Raw genomic sequence first — 10,005 nt, 5'->3', positions numbered from 1 at the left:
AGTTCACGGAATTCTTGTTGCATTGGGCTGAATTACATCATGCAGATTTGCATGAATTAGCCCAGCGTGTCAGGTAACACCCTGAGGAACATTTAGTGAGGGAATCAGCAGCCAACCTCAGGGCATAATCCTTGTAGGAGCACAAGATGGCTCCCTCCAGGATGTGTTAATGGGTACTAGACATTCCTTAGTCACCTGTCCCTTGGTGACTGGGACACTGGCAGATGACTGTCCTTGAAAAACAAACAAGACAGTGAGTGATCTACCTTCCCTGGAGGTTTACTTCAGTGTAGAAATTAATGAAATAGAAAATAGAAAAACAATGGAGAAAACCAATGACACCAAAGATGACTTTTTGGGCAGATCAATTAACCTGACAAATTTCTAGCCAGGCTGATTAGAAAAAAAAGACAGGGGCCGGGCGCGGTGGCTCAAGCCTGTAATCCCAGCACTTTGGGAGGCCAAGACGGGTGGATCACGAGGTCAGGAGTTCGAGACCATCCTGGCTAACACGGTGAAACCCCGTCTCTACTAAAAATACAAAAAACTAGCTGGGCGAGGTGGCGGGCACCTGTAGTCCCAGCTACTCAGGAGGCTGAGGCAGGAGAATGGCGTAAACCCGGGAGGCGGAGCTTGCAGTGAGCTGAGATCCGGCCACTGCACCCCAGCCTGGGCGACAGAGCGAGACTCCGTCTCAAAAAAAAAAAAAGAAAAAAAAGACAGAAGATATAAATTACCAGTACCCGGAATGGGAGAGGTAGTATCACCATAGATTCTACAGGTGTTAAAATGATAAGAGAACATGAACAAATTCATGCCAATAAAATCTACAATTTAGATGAAATGGACAAATTTCTTAGAAGACACAAGCTGTCAGACTTTACACAAAAATAAATTAATAACACAAACGACATAATCTGTACCTTTTAAATTCAAATTGAATTTTGAATTCAAATGTTCCCACAAACAAAAAGGTAAAGTTCAGATGACTTCACTGATAAATTCTGCCAAACACCGAAGGAAGAAATAATACCAATTTCTCACAATCTAGTCCAGAAAACAGAAGCATGTGAAATGTCCTAATTCATTCTGTGAGACCAACATTACCACAATACCAAAACCAGATAAAGATGTAACAAGACAGAAAAACTACAGATCCTCATGACCTTAGATACAAAAATTTAAAACAATATTTTAGCAAATCAAATTCAATAATGATATGGTTTGGCTGTGTCCCCACCCAAATCTCATCTTGAATTGGAACTCCCACAATTCCCACATATCATGGGAGGAACCTGGAGGGAGGTAATTGAATCATGGGGGTGGGTCTTTCCCATGCTGTTCTCATGATGGTGAGTAAGTCTCACGAGATCTGGTAGTTTTAAAAACAAAAGTTTTCCTGCACAAGCTCTCTTTCTTTGCCTGCTGCCATCCATGTAAGATGTGACTTGCTCCTCCTTGCCTTCTGCCATGATTGTGAGGTCTCCCCAGCCATGTGGAACTCTAAGTCAATTAAATCTCTTTCTTTTGTAAATTCCCCAGTCTCAGGCATGTGTTTATCAGCAGCATGAAAACAGACTAACACAGTAAATTGGTACCAGTAGAGTGGGTTGCTACTGAAAAGATACCTGAAAATGTGGAAATGACTTTGGAACCAGGTAACAGACAGAGATGGGAACAGTTTGGAGGGCTCAGAAGAAGACAGAAAAATGTGGGAAAGTTTGCAACTCCCTAGAGATTTGTTGAATAGCTTTGCCCAAAATGCTGATAACAATATGGACAATAAAGTCCAGTCGGAGGTGGTTTCAGATGGAGATGAGGAACTTGTTGGGAACTGGAGGAAAGGTGATTCTTGTTATGTTTTAGCAAAGAGACTGGCAGCATTTTGCCCCTGACCTAGGGATTCGTGTAACTTGAACCTTAGAGAGATGATTTAGGGTATCTGGTGTGAGAAATTTCTAAGCAGCAAAGAACTGAAGAGGTGACATAGGTGCTGCTAAAGGCATTCAGTTTTAAAAGGGAAACAGAGCATAAAAGTTAGGAAAATTTGCAGTCTGACTATGTGATAGAAAAGAAAATCCCATTTTCTAAGGAGATATTCAAGCTGGCTGCAGAAATTTCCATAAGTAATGAGGAGCCGAATGTTAATCTCCAAAACCATGGGGAAAATGTCTCCAGGGCATGTCAGAGGTCTTCATGGCAGTTCCTCCCACCATAGGCCTGGAGGCCTAGGAGGAAACAATGGTTTCATGTGCCAGGCTCAGGGCCCCCTGCTGTGTGCAGCCTAGGGACTCGGTGCCTTGCATCCCAACTGTTTCAGCCGTGTCTAAAAGGAGCCAAAGTACACTTCATGCCATGGCTTCAGAAAGTGCAAGTGCCAAGCCTTGGCAGCTTCCATGGGGGGTTGAGCCTGTGGGTGCACAGAAGTCAAGAATTGAGGTTTGGTAACCTCCGCCTAGATTTTAGAGGCTGTATGGATATGGCTGGATGTCCAGGATGAAGTTTCCTGCAGGGGTAGGACCCTCACAGAGAACCTCTGCTAGGACAGTACAGAAGGGAAATGTGGGTTTGAAGCCCCCACAAAGAGTAACGACTGGAGGACTACCTATTGAAACTGTGAGAAAAGGGCTACCATCCCTCCACCCTAGAATGTTAAGTCCACCAGTAGTTTGCACCGTGCACCCAGAAAAGCCACAGACACTCAATGCCAGTCTGTAAAAGCAGCCAGGAGGGAGGCTGTACCCTACGAAACCACAGGGGTGGAGCTGCCCAATACCATGGGAACCCACCTCTTGCAACAGCATAACCTGGATGTGAGACATGGATTCAAAGGAGAGCATTTTGGAGTTTTAAGATTCGACTGCCCCACTGGATTTCGGACTTGCATGGGGTATGTAGTCCCATTATTTTGGCCAATTTCTCCAAGTTGAAATGGCTGTATTTACCCAATATCTGTACCCTCATTGTACCTAGGAAGTCACTAACTTGTTTTTGACTTTACAGGCCCATAGGTGGAAGGGAGTTGCCTTGTCTCAGATTTGAACTGCGGACTTTTGAGTTAATGCTGAGACTTTGCAGGACTGTTGTGAGGACATGCTTGGTTTTAAAATGTGAGGACATGAGATTTGGGAGGGGTCAGGGTGGAATCAGATGGTTTGGCTGCATCCCCACCCAAATCTCATCTTGAATTATAACTCCCACAATTCCCACAAGTTATGGGAGGATCCTGGTGGGAGGTAATTGAATCATGGGGGCAGGTCTTTCTCATGCTGTTGTCTTGACAGTAAGTCTCACAGGGTCTGATGGTTTTAAAACAGGAGTTTCCCTGAACATGTTCTCTTTCTTTTCCTGCTGTCATCCACATAACATGTTACTTATTCCTCCTTGCCTTCTGCCATGATTGTAACGCCTTCCCAGCCATGTGGAACTGTAAGTCCATTAAACCTCTTTCTTTTGTAAACTGCCCAGTCTCTGGTAGGTCTTTATAAGCAGCATGAATACGGACTAATACAAATAATATTTTAAAATACATAATACATAAAAAATTATAAACTACAAGCAAATGAGATTTATCCCTGGGATGTAAAGCTGGTTTTAACTTTAGAAAATTAATCAAGGTTGTAGAGTCATGCTCACAGCAGCTTAACTCACAACAGCCAAGAGGTGAATGCAACCCAAGTGCCATCTCCAGATGAATGCATAAGCAAAATCTGATAACAATGGAATAAAATTCAGTCTTAGAGAAGGAAATTCAGACACATGCTACAACATAGATAAGCCTGGGGAACTTTGTGCTAAGTTAAATAAGCCAGTCACAAAACTACAACTGGTTTAATCATTCTACTTGTATAAGGCACCTAAAAGAGTCAAATTCATAGAAGCAGAGAGAGGAATGGTAGTTGCAAGGGCAGGGAGGAGGGAGAATGAGGAATTATTGTTTAATAGACCCCAAGCTTCAGTCTAGGAAGATGAAAAGAGTTCTAGAGATAAATGGTGGTATCGGTTACACAGCAATGTGAATGTCCTCAATACTGCACTGTGCACTTAAAATGGTTAACATGATAAATTTTATGTTATGTGTATTTTGCCACAATTAATGATAAGATAAAGAATTTTTGTAATAATTGATCAGGCATGGTGGCTCATACCTATAATCCCAACACTTTGGGAGGCCAAGGTGGTTGGATAGCTTGAGTCCAGGAGTTTGAGACTAGCCTGGGGAATGTGGTGAAACCCCATCTCTACCAAAAATACAAAAATTAGCTGGGTATGGTGATCTGTGCCTGTAATCCCAGCTACTAGGGAAGCTGAGGTGGGAGGATTGATTGAGTCCATGAAGTCTAGACTGCAGTGAGCCATGACTGCCCCACTGGACTCCAGCCTGGGTGACACAGCAAGACCCTGTCTCAAAAATATACACACATACATAAATATAACAAAAAATCAATCAATGTAATACACTAAATAAACTAAAAACGAAAACCATATAATCATCTCAATAAGCATAGGACAAGTGTTTGACCAAATTCAACATCCATTCTATATTTTTTTCTTTTCTTTTCTTTTTTTTTTTTTTTGAGACAGGGTCTCACTCTGTCACCCAGGATAGAGTGCAGTGGCACAACCACAACTCACTGCAGCCTTGGCTTCTGGACTCAAACAATCCTCCCACTTCAGCCTCACAAGTAGCTGGGACTACAGGTGCGTGACACCATGTACGGCTGATTTTTAAAATGTTTTGTAGATAGGGGGTCTCACCATGATGTCCAGGCTGGCCTGTAACTCCTGGTCTCAAGTGATCCTCCTGCCTCAGCCTCCCAAAGTTCTGGGATTATAGGCATAAGCTGCTGTGCCCAGCTTATTCTTGTTTTGTTTTGTTTTGAATCTGGAAGTTCAGGACAGGCCCTTTTGGAGCTCATAAATGTTGTCACCTGTCTCATGTCACCTCTCTGCTTCATGACCCTCATACACACAAGGCAGTAGCTGAACCTACAGCTGCTCCACCTTCCTCATGCTCCTCTGTCAGCTTCTCCCATACCTGAGACAGGGATGTGATTAGCTCTGAAAGGAAGGGTGCCAGCTTCTTCTGAAGGCCATCCACATTGTCAAGGTAGGAGGCATTGAGAACTGTCCAAGTTCCAGTCCCTTCTGTGGGTCCTGGATTATCCTCACTGTCCCCACTTTACATCCATCTACCCTGCCTGAAGACCCACACTGGGGTCCTTAAGCTCCAGCATCAGACACCAAGGCCGTTTGCATGGATTGTCCAGCCAGCTCCCACTATGCCTCTGGCCAATCCCTCACCATGTATATGCATAGCAGCACTGCTTCTCTCGCTGAACCCTGACTGCTATAGACTGGAAGCAGGGGCTGTGGCAAAGTAACACCTTGTACACTTCTTGACTTGAAATACAAGAGGCAGAAGGGAGAGGGGAAAGGGTAGAGTCCAGATCACAGCTCTACTGCAGTTTCTGCAGGAAAGATAGATAGGGCAGGAGAAACAGTTTAGGACTGGCTAGTTTGAATAATTTCAGTGGGCTCTGAGCTACATGGGTGGCCCTTTGCTATCTCTAAGAATTAACTGACCTGCAGAGGGACACTGCATCCCCAGCAGGAAAGTGACTTTAAGACGCAGAAACATTATAACATACAGAAAATGTAAAAATACAAACAATATAGCAAGTATGCTTTCTTGTCTCATGACTAAATACCTAGCAATGGAATAGCTGTGTTCTATGGTGGGTGTATGTTTACCTTTTTTTTTTTTTTTTTTTTTGAGATGGAGTCTCACTCTGTTGCCAGGCTGGAGTGCTGTGGCACAAATCTCGGCTCACTGCAACCTCCGCCTCCTAGGTTCAAGTGATTCTCCTGCCTCAGCCTCCTGAATAGCTGGGACTACAGGCATGTGATACCACACCCAGCTAATTTTTGTATTTTTAGTAGAGACAGGGTTTCACCATGTTGGCCAAGATGGTCTCAATCTCTTGACCTCACGATCCACTTGCCTCGGCCTCCCAAAGTGCTGGGATTGCAGGCAGGAGCCACTGCACCAGATCAGTGTATGTTCACCTTTTAAAGAATCTGCCAAATAATATTCCAAAGTGGCTGGACCCATGTCCCCTCCCACCACCAGGATCTCTTCACACTCACCAGTACCTGGTGTCTGTTTGTGTTGCTATAAAGGAATATCTGAGGGTAGGTAATCTACAAAGAAAACATGTTCCTTGACTCATGGTCCTAGAGGTTGAACAAGACACATGGCACTAGCATCTGCATCTGGTGAGAGACTTGGGCTACTTCCACTCATGGCAGAAGGTGAAGGCAGAAGGTGCCGATCACACGGTGAGAGAGAAGCAAGAGAAAAAGGAGGGAGGTGCCAGGCTCTTTTAGACCATCAGCTCTTACTGAAAGTAATAGAGGGAGAACTCATACATTACCAAGAGGAACGCACCAAGACATTAAAGCAGGATTCATCCCCATGACCCAAACACCTCCCACTAAGTCTGACCTCCAACACCGGGGATTAAATTTCATCATGAGATTTGGAAGGGACAAATACCTAAACCGTATCATTTGGTATTGTCAGTCTTTTTCCTCTCAGCCATTCTAATGAGTGTGTAAATTAAACTGTGGTTTTAATTTGATTTCTCTGATCACTAATGATGTTGAATGTCTTTACATGTGCCTGTTTCCCAACTGTATACCTTATTCGGTAAATGTCTGTTCAAATCTTTGCACACACAAAAAAAATCGGTTTATTTTCATTTTCTCTTCATTGAATTTTAAACGTTATTTATACATTTTGGATATTTCTCCTTTATCACATACATGCGCTGCAAATATTTCTTCCGAGTCTGTGGACTCTCTTTTTTCCCATCCAACTTTTTATTTTGGAATAAATTTAGATTTACAGCAAGTTTGCAACAAACAGCACAGAAAATCCCATATATCCTGTACCAGTTTCTCCTATTGTTAAATGTTACTGTAGTATATTTATCACAACTCATTAACCAGTATTTGATACATTACGATGAACTAAAGTCTATGTTTTCTTCAGATGTCATTAATTTTTACCTAATGTCCTTTTTCATTTCTGGGATCCCATCCAGGATACCACATGACATTTAATCATTTAATCATATGTCTCCTTCACCTCCTCTAGCCTGTGACAGTTTCTTAGACTTCCCTTGTTTTTGATGACTTTGACAGTTTTGAGAAGTTCTGGTCAGTTTTTCTGTAGAACGTTCCTCAGTTTGAGTTTGTCTAATGTTTTCATCATAGACTGGGGTTATAGGTTTTTGGAAAGAAGACCACAGATGTAACATCTTTTCTTGTTTTCTTGGGTATGGATATCCAATTGCTGAAAAGACTATTCTCTCCACTGAATTGCCTTTGCACCTTTGTAAAAACTTATTCATACAACTGTGTATCTATTTCTGGACTTTTCATTCTGTTCCACTGATATATTTATGAAATATTTGATTACTACCCTTTGTAGGAGGTCTTGAAATGAGTCAGTGTTCGCTATTTTTTCTTGTTTTCCATTGTTGTTTTTGCTATTGTAGATCCTTTACATTTCTGTAAGAATTTTAGAATCAGTTTGCCAATTTGCACAAAAAAAGCCTGCTGGGATTTGGTTGGGATTGTATTGAATTTATAGATGAACTGGGAGAACTGACATCTTAAAAATTTTGAGTTTTCCAATTCATGAACATGTCTGTTTATTTAGGTCACTCATTGAAGTTTTGTAGTTTTTAGTGTACAGTCTTTCACATCTTTTGTCAGATTTAGCCCTAAGTATTTCATATTTTTATGCTATTTTAAGTGGTATTTTCATTCCAATTTTCAATTGTTCATTGCTACTACGGCTGACCCTTGAATAAAGCGAGGATTAGGGGCACCAACTTCGTGCAGTCAAAAATGAGCACAGAACTTTCGACTCCCCTAAAACATAACTACTAGTAGCCTACTGTTTGCTGGAAGCCTTGCCAATAACATAAACAGTCAATTAATAAATATTGTGTAATATATGTATTATATGCTGTATTTTTCTTACAATAAAGTCTGCTAGAGAAAAGAAAATGTTAAAAGTCATAAGGAAAAGAAAAGATCTTTACTATTCATTAACTGAAAGTGCATCACCATAAAGGTCACCATGCTCACTGCCTCCCATTGACTGGGCTGTTGAGGAGGGGTGGGGTGGGGGGGTTGGTCTTGCTGTTTCAGGAGTGGCAGAGGGGGAATTGGTGGAGGAAGTGGAAGGGGAAGCAGGAGAGACAGGCACACTCAGTTTAACTTTATGGAAACACATCATAATTATTGTCTGATAGTTTTGCTTTTTCAATTCTTCAAAAATGCTTGAGCTGGGCACAGTGGCTCACGCCTGTAATCCCAGCACTTTGGGAAGCTGAGGCGGGTGGATCATGAGGTCAGGTGTTGGAGACCAGCCTGGTCAACATAGTGAAACCCCATCTCTACTAACAACTACAAAAAGTTAGCCAGGCCTGGTGGCGGGCACCTGTAATCCCAGCTACTTAAGAGGCTGAGGCAGGAGAATCGCTTGAACCTGGGAGGCAGAGGTTGCAGTAAGCCGAGATCGTGCCACTGCGCTCCAGCCGAAGTAACAGTGCAAGACTCTGTCTCAAAAAAATAAAAATAAATAAATAAATAAAAATGCTTACGTACAGTACTAATCCTTCTTCTACTATTTGCTTTACTTTCAATGCCCATATCATAGAAGGGTCCAAGTTGTCAAAGAAGTCAAAAGCAGTCTTAAATTATCAGAATCCTTCTGCAAGACTGTCTAATGTCAATTCATTTTCTGACAGTGCTTCTTCTATATCTTCTTCCTCATTGTCTAGTACTGATTCAAAAGCACTCACCTCCATCAAATCATCTTCTGTTAATTTCTCAGATGTGGTATCTATTAACTCTTGAATTTCTCCAAGATCTAGATCTTCAAACACTTTACGCCTTTTTTTTTTTTTTTTTTTTTTGTGCCATATCCACAATCTTTTCCATGACTTCCTTGATAGGCTCTGTTGTAAATCCTGTGAACTCATACACAACATCGAGACAGTTTTCTTCGGCACTAATGTATTGTTTGGTGCTTGACGTATTTCACAGTTTTTCTGTAACAACATGGGCCTCTTCTATGGTGTAATTCTTCCGGGCTTTCACGATATTCTCCCTGTTGAGATTCTCTTCCATAGTGTTGACACCCCTTTCCCTAGAAAACCGTATGTAATGAGCCTTAAAGTTCCTTATGACTCCTTGATCTAAAGGGTTAATTTTTAATAATCTTGAAAATGTGAACGAATGAGTGCTCCCCTGCTCGAGTGGACCCGCGAACTCACCAGCCGACTTGTAAGCGAGCTCACCTTTTCCGCTCCCGTTCCAGTTCCCAAACTCTTGGAGCAGAGAAGCTACATTTCCCATAAGGCCTCGCGCGAGGGGCCGGCGCTCCAGCGGGGCATCCTGGGAAGCATAGTCCACGATCCATAAATCACTTTCTGGAGACCCGCCCTCGCCAACATGGCGGCGCCCAGTTGGGGTGGGTTCGTTCGCTTCGCGTTTTGGCCAGGGCGGGGGTCTGGGCTTTAGGCAGTAAGTGCGGCTGGCGGCCGGGGATCCTGGGAGGGACGTGGGAAGCGTAGGGACAGTGTTGGTGGCACAGCCTGAGGAGGGCGAGGCGAGAGGCGGCCCAGGCCTGCCCGAGGACGCGGCGCTCTCCTGGAGTCGGGACAGTGGTTTCGGGCCACGGGGACCTCTGCTTTTTCGCGCCCCTGGGCCTGTGATGGCTTGGAAGGCCCCGGCCTCGGCCGGCCGTAGGAGTTGGGAATTCAGAAATGCAGACGGCGAGCTCGAGGCCAGACTCTCGAGTTGTGTTTTTTATAGTTTTCTTCTGAGGAAAAGAAAAATAATTGCATTTCAGCGCTTCCTGTCACTTGGCAACTATGCTAGGCGCTTGACGTTTCTCATCTCCAAGTGACCCTCCGCCACACC

At 43.3% G+C, this 10,005-nt stretch overlaps 1 protein-coding gene across 1 annotated transcript in view; it reads left to right on the top strand.

Moving 5' to 3' along the window:
- The first annotated feature begins 9,448 nt into the window (after positions 1-9,448).
- The window catches only part of USP40 (ubiquitin specific peptidase 40), a 94,622-nt gene continuing 94,065 nt past the window's right edge, over positions 9,449-10,005 (top strand). The window contains exon 1 of the mRNA XM_011952032.1: positions 9,449-9,606. The gene's annotated coding sequence lies outside the window, so the exon portion shown is untranslated. The remainder of the gene's footprint in view (positions 9,607-10,005) is intronic.

The sequence above is a fragment of the Colobus angolensis genome, unplaced genomic scaffold (assembly GCF_000951035.1).
Source record: "Colobus angolensis palliatus isolate OR3802 unplaced genomic scaffold, Cang.pa_1.0 Scaffold33, whole genome shotgun sequence".
NCBI lineage: Eukaryota > Metazoa > Chordata > Mammalia > Primates > Cercopithecidae > Colobus > Colobus angolensis.
The sequence above is the reverse complement of the archived record's forward strand: the minus strand, read 5'-3'. Positions and strand labels throughout refer to the sequence as shown.